We start from the raw sequence: 11212 nt of genomic DNA on the forward strand, positions 1-11212 counted from the left end.
CAGGGAACTGGTATGCATCTACCCTCCACATAGGCATGTGCTTCACTGTCCCATCAGACTTCACTTACAAAACACAAATTCAAAGATACACTCATTAAGGATTTCAAGACTGCAGCAGAGCATGAAAACAGGTGAACGACCCTTCTGAGCACAGGGCCCTGTCCCACTACATAGGTCGTACATCCACAAAGCCTGTCCTTGTTCCTAAGCCAAATGGAAGGTACATGGTGAGGAAGGTACATGGCCTTTTATGACCTGGATGCTAAATCACACTATAAAAGCATCACTTCCACCTATTCTAGTGGTCAAAGCACTCACAGAGCCCCAGCCCAGATTTGGGGAGTAGGTCCACAGACCCCACCTCTCAATGGGAAGAGTGCCAAAGAATATACAGCCTTTTAAACACACACACACACACACACACACACACACACACACACACACACACGCCCCACTTTGGCTGGCAATGTGCCCCTATAAAGGTCACACTTCCCAGACTTCTTTAATATTAAAGTAGATCCTGTGCCCAGGTTCTGGGCAATAACAGGTAAGAAGAAATGTCAAGTCAGGAAAACAGGAAAGCTGACCCACCAGAAGGTGGACCCCTTTGCCCTCCCCCTTTTCTTTTATCTGAAGTGCAGTTGTGATGGCTGGAGCACCAGCAGCTTGAACCATGAGGTGAGCTGATAGATAGATAGATAGATAGATAGATAGATAGATAGATAGATAGATGCTCCCACAAACTGGGCTGGAGGCAGAATGATGGAAGGAGCTGGGATTTCTTTTGACTGCAGAGCTGCTACACCAGCCCTGGACCACCATACACAGTGAGAAAGAGACTTTTATTGTCTTCAAGCCACTGCTGTTTGGGATTTAAAATCTTAAGCGATACACATTTTTCCCAGGGAATGTGGGAAGATGTGAGATCCCAAAAAAAGGCACCGAGAATGCTGCCTGGTGCTAACTCCACTGTGATTCTCCTACAAGAAAGGGTTTCTAGAGAAAGAATTTGTTTGTCATGACGATTCTGACCCTGCATCATGGCTGATGGAATCTTCTCAGAATTCAAATAAAATCAGGTCATTCTCATGCTTGAAATCCTTCTGTGGCTGCCCATGGCCCCCAGACTCCAGAGTAAAGAAGAGAACTCCAAGGGCAAGGGTGCGGAGCACCCAACACCCTGCTACCTTTCCAGCCTCATCTCCCACATTGCTTAGGACTAATGCTATTTTGCTTTCCAAGAAATGCCTACCTGTGCATGAGGACAAAGGAAAAGCAGCGTCTGGGGATAATGTCTGGTGTCTTGAACCAGGCCTCACCTGAAGCCAGCATCACGGCGGACTTTTCAGCTCCTTGAACCAATAGAAGGTCTGGTTTTGCTCAAGCATACCTGCAGCTTAGAGAAGCCCAAACTGCACAAAAGCACAGCTGTGAGGGGTTTCAGGAGTCAGCAGAGGATGCCAGGTGTCCAGTGTGGTCCTTCCCGGGCTTTGCAACGAAGCCATGCTGTGGTGATCTGTCCTGGACAACTATTCTCATCTTTTCTGAAAATCACAGGCTGGGGCATCCGGGTGGCTCAGTCAGTTAAGCATCTGACTCTTGGTTTCAGCTCAGGTCATGATCTCAGGGTCCTGATCTCAGGGTCATGAGATCAAGCCCTGAGTCAGACTCCCCCACTCAGTGTGGAGCCTGCTTGAGGTTCTCTCTCTGCCTTGCCCTCTGCCCCTCCCCCCACGGGCTCTCATTCTCTCTCCCAAATAAATAAATCTTAAAAAAAAAAAAAAAATCACAGGGGCGCCTGGGTGGCTCAGTCGTTAAGCATTTGCTTTCGGCTCAGATCACGATCCCAGGGTCTGGAGATCGAGCCCCGTGTCAGGCTCCCCGCTCGGCGGGAAGCCTGCTTCTCCCTCTCCCACTCCCCCTGCCTATGTTCCTGCTCCCGCTGTGTCTCTCTCTGTCAAACAAATAAATAAAATCTTAAAAAAAAATAAAAATAAAAACAAATCACAGAAAAATGAGAGCTTTCAGAGCCCCTGCTCTGGGACAACACTGTCCTCTAAGCTACACATGTGGAAACATTTATGGAGGATGAACATGCTCATTACCTTGACCGTGGAGGTGGCGTCATAGGTACACATATGTTAAAACTTATCAAATGATTCACTTTACGTATGGGCAGTTTATCACATGTCAATTTAACTTCAGTAAAGGTGTTTTAAAAAAAGTTACTGAGTTAGACACTAGATAAGATACAAGCTATTGCTTTCTCTTCATGTCCAAAGTTCCTCAGACATAGAGTCCACCAGACATAGAGGCTACCATTTAGAACTGAGAAAATACAATATTTCATTTAGTCCTCACAGCTCAGCACATAACGTCCCTGTTCTTTAAAGATTTTATTTGTTTATTTGAGGGGTGTGCAGAGGGAAAAGGACAAGCAGATTCCTCACTGAGCGCGGAGCCCGACGTGGGGCTCAATCTCAGGACCCTGAGATCATGTCTGGAGCCAAAACCAAGAGTCAGACGCTTAACCGACTGAGCCGCCTGGGAGTCCCTGTCCCTGTTCTTTAAATGAGAAAATGAGATAAAGTGACTTGCTGTGATTTTTCCATCTGCTTCGGCTCCTTATAAAGCACCTCACAAAACTGTGATAATTGATCCAATGTGACACAGGTATGAGGATTAGCAAATAATGACCATAAATAATCCATGGGACATATATGTATTATTTTTACTGATGTCACTTCACCTTGGGGAAGGAAACAACCAACCAGAGTTGTGATCAAAGGGACTCTTCTGCTTGACCCCTGTCCCAGGGCCCATGGGGTAGGAGGAGTCTTCTGCTCTTTGACTGGAATGGCCCATATCCAAAGGCCCATATTCTGGGGACCACTGCCTTCAGGATAGGGGCCCCAGCACCCCTGTGTGGGCAGCAGGCTTTACTAGGTTCCTGTGATGTTATGATTTATCATAAGAAACATATAGATTCAGGGGCACCTGGGTGGCTCAGTCGTTAGGCGTCGGCCTTTGGCTTGGGTCATGATTCCAGGGTCCTGGGATCGAGGCCCGCCTCGGGCTCCCTGCCCCACGGGGAGCCTGCTTCTCCCTCTCCCACTCCCTCTGCTTGTGTTCCACCTCTTACTGTGTCTCTCTCTGTCAAAATAAATAAATAAAATCTTAAAAAAAAAAAAGAAACATATAGATTCGGTCTTCATCTCCATTTCTGGCACACAGTGCCTAAATGCTTGGAATTTCCTGAGCGATAAGATCCAGGAGAGCATCTTTTGTCATATTTGGTGGTTTGTCATTGGTTCCTGAAAATGCTCCCAGCTCTGAAGGTGAAGAAATTTCTTTTTACTCACCTGCGTGTTTGTTCATGAGGTGACTCTCCGGGAAGCCCCAAGGCTGGGGGCTGGTTGCCATGGGAACCAACCAGGCTCAGACTTTCGGCCCCACCCCGCCGGCACCCCCAGGCAGTGGGCAGTGGCCAGGAGCTGGAGGCGGAGGCTGATGGCCAATGATTTCATCAATCGAGCTCATGGAATGAAGCCTCCATACAAACCCCAAAGTCCAGGCTCCAGAGAGCTGCTGGGTTAGTGAGCACGCGGAGCAGCAGGCTGAGGAACACACCCCAGGGAACATGGAAGCTCCGCGCCCTTCCCACCTACCCTGCCCCACGCATCTCTTCCACGTTCCCGAGTCATATCCCTTTATGACAAACAGGTGATCTAGGAAGTGAACTGTTTCCCTGAGTTCTGGAAGCTGCTCTAGTGATTCGTCAAACCTGAGGAGGGCATCTTGGGAACCTCTGCTTGATAGCCCACACTCAGAAGCACAGGAGACAACTTGAACTTGAAACTGGCATCTGAAGTGAAGGGAGGGCGGTCCTGGGTGTCAGAATGGACTTAAGTGGTGGGACACCCAGCTGGTGTCACAGAACTGCTGGCTGCGGGGAAAACCCCCACGTCTGGGCTCCGAAAGGAAGGAGTGTTGCAGTGGAGTGTTGAGAGCCCCGGGGCCTCACGCAAGGGTGGCTTTCCCTTCAAACTGCCCATAGCACCCCCACCCAGGCAGCCTGGCACAGGGACCATGGTCTCAGGTGTTCTCGACTCACAAGTCCCAGGGGTCTCACTGGTCTCGCTGTGAGACCTGCAGCCTCTTTCCTCCAGATTCTCTGTCCCCCAAGCTGTCCAGGTCACAAGAGTAGCTTCAGGCCAGAGGCCAAACCCTGGAGCGATGCTGACCCTCCAACCCCACCTTCACCCACTGCCCACCTCACCCCCGCCTGGCCCCTCAGCCCTCCCCAGCCCAGCCCTTCAGCCCTGAGGGCCCAGAGGATATGAGGGATCCCAGAATCAGACAGAAGGCCCAGAATGGACAAGTATTTGTGGTTCCCTTTTCTACACATACGCATTACACACACCCACAGGCAGAAATGGAGATCCATAGATCCATGTGTCTGACACCTGCCTCGGGATAATCACAACCCATAGACTGTGAAAAGAGCTGGCAGATTTAATAATTCACAACCACTCAATATCTGTGTGATCTTGGGCAAACTACACACCTCTGTGCCTCATGTCCCCTCCGTTAACAAGCTAGTAATGAGACCTGCCTGTGGGGTCATTGGAGGGGTGAATCAATTCACAGGGCTCTTCGTGTGTGTCCTGCTGTGGATCCCTTTGGCATCGAGTGAAATCATGGAGCCCTTCTCAGAATGCGGTTTTCAACTGTTTGAAATAAAATACATTGAATTATGAAGGAAACAAATTATATTAATTAAAAACATGGTCCTCAAAATATTTTTAAAGAACACAGTTGTGATATGGTACTATACACACTTTTTGGTGAACACTTAACTAACAAGCTCTAGTGGTCTCAAGACCTCATAAGTACTGTAATTGCAAAATAATGATGAGTGCTAACAATATTTGGAGATACCCATAACCACTGTGGTAGGATATGAAAGTAGCTATGATTTCTAATGGAGGCCAAGTTCCAGGCTCTGTTGACACTCTGTGGTTTGTGTCCCACATTCACAATCGAAGGAAGTGCTGAATTTAATTACAGGTGAATGAAGATGAATCCCATTCATGGACCCCAGCATGACCTCAGGTTAAGAATTCTTGAATTAAGGGACGCCTGGGTGGTTCAGTCGTTAAGCCTTCGGCTCAGGTCATGATCCTGGGGTCCTGGGATCGAGCCCCTCATCAGGCTCCCTGCTCCGCGGGAAGCCTGCTTCTCCCTCTCCCACTCCCCCTGCTTGTGTTCCCTCTCTCGCTGTGTCTCTCTCTGTCAAATAAATAAATAAAATCTTTAAAAAAAAAGAATCCTTGAATTAAGACATATAAAATGCTTAGAACAGCCCCTGGTACATAGCAAATGTTGATAAATATTATTATTACAATATCTTGTTAGTAATATAATCCATTTATGTATAATTAATACCAAAACTGAGATTAAGATATTGTTAATAGAAGATGTAAATAGGAAAGGAAAGACTTCTGGGCCAAGAAAAGTACGTAAAGATGCCTGCCTGATTTGAGGAGGAATGAGCCTGTGACTCCAAATTGAGTAATATCTGGAGATCTTTAGGGAGAAGGAATCCTCCCGGACCTACCAGCATTGATTTCAGTTGAGAAAGAGAGAGCAGGCCCAACATCCGGGAGCTGGCTTGGATGTGAGCAGCTGAGCCTGATACTCACAGGTAACAGCTGGTGTCCTGTTGAACGGAAACCAAGACAAGGTGTTCTGTGCCTGATGAACCAAGAAAAAAGCAAGATCGCTGTGTAATCATGTCTGAACAAAGACAAAACTCAACCATTTCCAAGCCACCAAAATGATGGATCCAGTGCCCCGGCCTCTGTAGGACTCACTCAGAGCCTTAGTCCTGCGCCGGTCCACCTTTTCCACAGAGAAGGTTGATCAAGAGCCCAGCGGTGGAACTACTCCCATTTCCTGACAGCATGCAACCTAGAGGAAAACCTATTTCCTTAAACCCTCCTCAAGATCACCTAACACAAACCCAAATCCTATAATAAGCCTTTTCCAACAGCCTCCCTGAGATGCCTCAGAGTTCCTTCTGGGTGTGCAGCCTCTCTTGCTGCAACGAGTCATTAACCCAACTTGTCCGACTCCTGGAGCGCTCCCAGTGGTCTTAGGCTGGAGGGCATGGGCAGAAAAACACTTGTCTGTGTACACGCATAAAATGGGCTCTCAGCTCCTTAAGCTTATAGTGCTCAAACAAGTAGGGGCGCCTGGCTGGCTCAGTCAGTAGAGCATGTGACTCTTGCTCTCAGTGTCGTGAGTTCAAGCCCCATCTGAACACAGTTCTCCAACAACTAAAATTTGGGGAAAAACTAAAAATTAAATACTAACACACTATAAAACTGGTTGTTGTTGTTGTTGATGATGATGTTGTTGTTATTATCATTCCACCCAAGCAGTTATATGTACTGACCTTATCTCACTCATTCAAATTTCACCACCTCCCATAAAATCAATTCTGTGTCCACATAGGATTAGGTTCGACATCATGTAACAGAAAACTCAGACAACATAGACTTACGAAAGAAAGTGGCTTGTGTAAGTCCCCCGTGATGTGTGGGCTTAAACTAACCGGGGGTTGGCTCCTGGCTCCGAGGGTTGGCAGTTTGGACTGGGCTCAGTGGGAAGGGCTTGTGTCTGAGTTCATCTCCCATCTGCAATCAGCTGTGGTGGAAGGCCTCCCTCCCTTGGCTGCTGGTGGGCTATAGGCAAGGGGAATGGAGGTAACTGGACCACACACCCTCTCATCTCCACAAGCTGGTGGGTTGCCCCCATGGTGGTCTCGGAGTCCCTGGGGCAGCAAGGCCCAGGCCCAAGGCCTTTTCAAGCTTTGGCTTTTTCCCATTGACCAAAGCAATTCACACGGCTCAGCCCAGATTCCAGGGACTCGGGTCTTGATGAGGGAAGCTGCAAAATCACATGGCAAAGGGGTTAGCATACAGGAATGGGAGGAATTTGAGATCATTACTGCAAAAGATCTACCTCAGTTTGTTTTTCTCTCATGTCAAAAAGTCTGGGGAGCCAACCGGAAAAAAACTCAATGACCAAAGTTGGAACAATTTGAGTGAAAACATAAAGCTGTATTGAGTTATAACCCAAAGAATAAAAAAAATATTCATGAGCCCATTCTGGAATATGGATATATTCAAATGTGATATTTATCAAATCAAATAAATGAGTAAATTAGTGGATGGATGGGCGGATATATAGATAGATAGATAGAGATAAACAGAAGAAATAAATCTCTTGTGCAGAAGAGCTCCAAGTAATTTACATAAGATGTTCCACCCTTAAGGAAGGGAAAATAAGTCCCCATGCCTTAAGTGTGGGCTGCACATAGTGACCTGATTCCAAAGAGCACAGCACAGAGAGGAAAAAGAATAACTTTACAGTAGAGAATCTGACAGTGATCAAAGTTCAGATCCATATGGATAAGTCGTGTTGGCAGTATCTACCCTTGAGAGACTGTGAGAATAGCCACTTTATCTCAGTGGTCTTCCTCCCAAACATATTCCCCTGGTCTAATCATAAAACCTTCAGACAAATCAGGCACAACATACCTGACAAGTACTCCTCAAAACTGTTTAGGTCATTAAAAACAAAAACAAAAAATCTGAGAAACTGTCACAGTCAAGAGAAGCCTAAGAAAACATGACGACTAAATGTAACGTGGTATCTTGGATAGGATCCTAAAATGGAAAAAGGACAATTAGGAAAACCTGAGAAAATCTGAATGAAGTATAGATTATTTTTAGTTAATAATAACGTAACAGTATTGGTTTGTTAATTGTGACAAGTGTACCATACCAATATAAGATGTTAATAATAGAGGAAACTGGATGTGGGCTATACAGCAATTCTTTGTACTATCTTTGCAATAATTCTGTGAATCAAAAGCTGTTGTAAAAAAATCAAAAGTGTATTTAAAAAAGAAGTCTGAAAGATCAATCCAGGCCAGGGCTGGTGCAGTCTCTATGGTATTATCAACATTTCACATTCCCAGTAGTTTTGTGTTGCTTCATTCTTACCTTGTGGCTTCATCCTCAAGATCAATTCTTGACCCAACATGGCTGCTGGACAATTGCACTACTGGGTATTTACCCCAAAGATACAAATGTAGGGATCCGAAGGGGTACGTGCACCCCGATGTTTATAGCAGCAATGTCCACAATAGCCAAACTGTGGAAAGAGCCAAGATGCCCATCGACAGATGAATGGATAAAGAAGATGTGGTATATATACACAATGGAATATTATGCAGCCATCAAAAGGAATGAGATCTTGCCATTTGCAACGACGCGGATGAAACTGGAGGGTGTTATGCTGAGCGAAATAAGTCAATCAGAGAAAGACATGTATCATATGACCTCACTGATATGAGGAATTCTTAATCTCAGGAAACAAATTGAGGGTTGCTGGAGTGGGGGTCGGCTGGGACGGATGGGGTGGCTGGATGATAGACATTGGGAAGGGTATGTGCTATGGTGAGCGCTGTGAATTGTGCAAGACTGTTGAATCACAGATCTGTACCTCTGAAACAAATAATGCAATATGTTAAGAACAAAAAAAGAAGACAGCAGGAGAGAAAGAATGGAGGGGGGGGATTCAGAGGGGGAGACGAACCATGAGAGACGATGGGACTCTGAAAAACAAACTGAGGGTTCTAGAGGGGAAGGGGGGTGGGAGGATGGGTTAGCCTGGTGATGGGTATTAAAGAGGGCACGTTCTGCGTGGAGCACTGGGTGTTATGCACAAACAATGAATCATGGAACACTACATCAAAAACTAATGATGTAATGTATGGTGATTAACATAACAATAAAAAATTTAAAGAAGAAAAAAAAAATGGTAAAAAAAAAAAGCACAAAATGGCTGCTGGAGCTCCAGCCATAATGCCTGAGTCCCACGTAGGAAGAAGGAGAAAGAAGGGCAAATCCGCTTTCATCCCAGCTGTATCAGTGTCTTCCAAGGATATTTCCCAGAAATCTCACCTAACAACTTCTACTCATTGGCCACCAGTAGCTGCAAGAGAGGTTGAGAATGTAGTCTTCTAACTGTGTACACCACAACTGGAATAAAATCAGAGTTTGGTCAACAAAGAAAAAGGAGAGAAGGGAATTCCATAGGCAACTGGCAGCCTTTCAGGTGCTATGAGAATTCCATTTAGAGATAAGAAAAAAATGAACTTCAGAGAAATCAGTGACTTGCCCATGGTCTGTGGACCAAACAAGGAGGAAGATGGATTTGATCTCAAAAGCCATAACTCTTAAGTCTATAGCCCTAACTGCCGAGGCACAGCATCAATGTAACATTAATTCAGTGATAGAGATGCTGTTGTTTTGCTAAGCCTGAATTGCCACTAGCAGTGTGAATGTGGGACACTCAGTCATGCTGCCATTTCTGTTAGTTGGTCACACACTTCTGCCCAACTCCGTGTTCTAATGACATTATTCTCCCACCACTTGGCTCTATTTCACCCACAGTGACCTCTGCATCACCAGGCCTTCACTTAGGAGGAATTCATCTTTAAATTTCAAAGCCACCCCTGCCTCATCCCTCAGAGCTGGTGACAGTGGTCAAGATCACAGGCTCTGGAGTCAGCCCCGGGTTCAAATTTTGGCTGCGCCCCTTGCTCACTGTTGACCTGGTTGCAAATTACTTCATCTCCCTGTGCCTCAACTTTCTGGTCTGTGAAACGGGGAGGATAATAGTCCCTATCTTATAGAGTTGTTGTGAGGGTTAAATGACTACTCCATGAAAAGTGCAAAGCACAGTGCCTGGCCCCTAGTTAGTGCTCAGTAAACGTTATTCCTTGGTGCCAATGTGATCACAAGCCCAAATACAATCTCAGGTAGGACTCACCTGTGGTCATGCAGAGGATGCATGAGATGCTTGAGTTACTTTTCTAGGGTTATCACCAAAATCCCTCTGGAGAACTCATTAACCACCACCCCGATATTTCCCCATATATCAGCTTGGAAAACACTGATCTAGAGCACAAAGCATGGGCGTTTCAGATCTGGCTCAGACTTATTCTGCCATGACCTTGTGCTGTGACCTAGGACAAAGCCCTGTCAATCTCTGGAATCAGTTTGCTCGAATGGGATGTTGATACTATTGCAGAGCCAAACGGGACCATTAATTGGGAACGGAATCTGTGATCTGTGATTTGCTGGTGGACCTGAGGTTCGTCTGGGGGAAACAGGTTCTGCTAGTAATTATGGACTACTCCTGCCCACTCCAGGAACTGCTCTGCCTCAGGGCCAGGGTCTGGGGGACTCAGGAGCTCTCCAGGGACTGTCCCAAACCTGCTGTGTGGCTTTAGATAAAGCCCTCCCTCCCTCTGGTCCTCAGTTTCCCCACCTGCTCACGGAGGTCCCCCCTGCCCCTGGTTCCATCCCACTGGACCATACAGGGGGGCTAAGTGATTTACTTAAAGTCACATGTGCAGAACCAGACTCTGATTCCAGTGCTCTTTCTGCACAGAAGCACCCCAAAACTGCCTGCACAGACCAGAGGGGTCACTGCTCCATCCCACAGTCTGCCCTCAACCCCCAACAAGGCTCTGTCCCCTCCAGTCACCACATCGGCCAAGGGCAATGGGGTGACAAACACCAGAAAGTGACTAACCAAGAAGGCGAGCAGTGGATTTATGGGAAGGGGTCCCCCGAGTGGGGAAAGAACAAAACCCCAGCATGAGGACTCAGGCGTGTGTAGGGGCCTCGGTGGCAGAGCCTGTGGCTGTCCTCTCTAGGGTCCTGGCCAGGGATGACACATCTCCAACCACCTTCTGCCTGTGCGCCCTCCATTCAGGTGTCAACTTCCCAGGAGAGACTCTGGCTTCCCCGCCCACAGTCAGGTGTCTGTTACCACCAGCGAGTCCGTTGTGTGCAGAGGATAGCAGGCACAACTCAAACGTGGCCAGTGGGGACACCGTTTGTGCCTATGACACACATTCCCACCTCCAGGCATTTGCACGAAGCTATTGCCATCCCTCTAGAGAAAAATAGGAGGTAGTTCCCAGAACTGCAAACATAAATGAATGCACATTTTTATTTCCCAAAACCTGCATGTAGAAGCACCATGATACTTGGGGCCTGGTTTTAGATGGTGCAGGGCCAGAGAGCTGGGGGGAAAAGAACTAGTTTTGTTTGACCAGAAATAC

The sequence above is a fragment of the Zalophus californianus genome, chromosome 8 (genome assembly GCF_009762305.2).
Source record: "Zalophus californianus isolate mZalCal1 chromosome 8, mZalCal1.pri.v2, whole genome shotgun sequence".
Lineage (NCBI taxonomy): Eukaryota > Metazoa > Chordata > Mammalia > Carnivora > Otariidae > Zalophus > Zalophus californianus.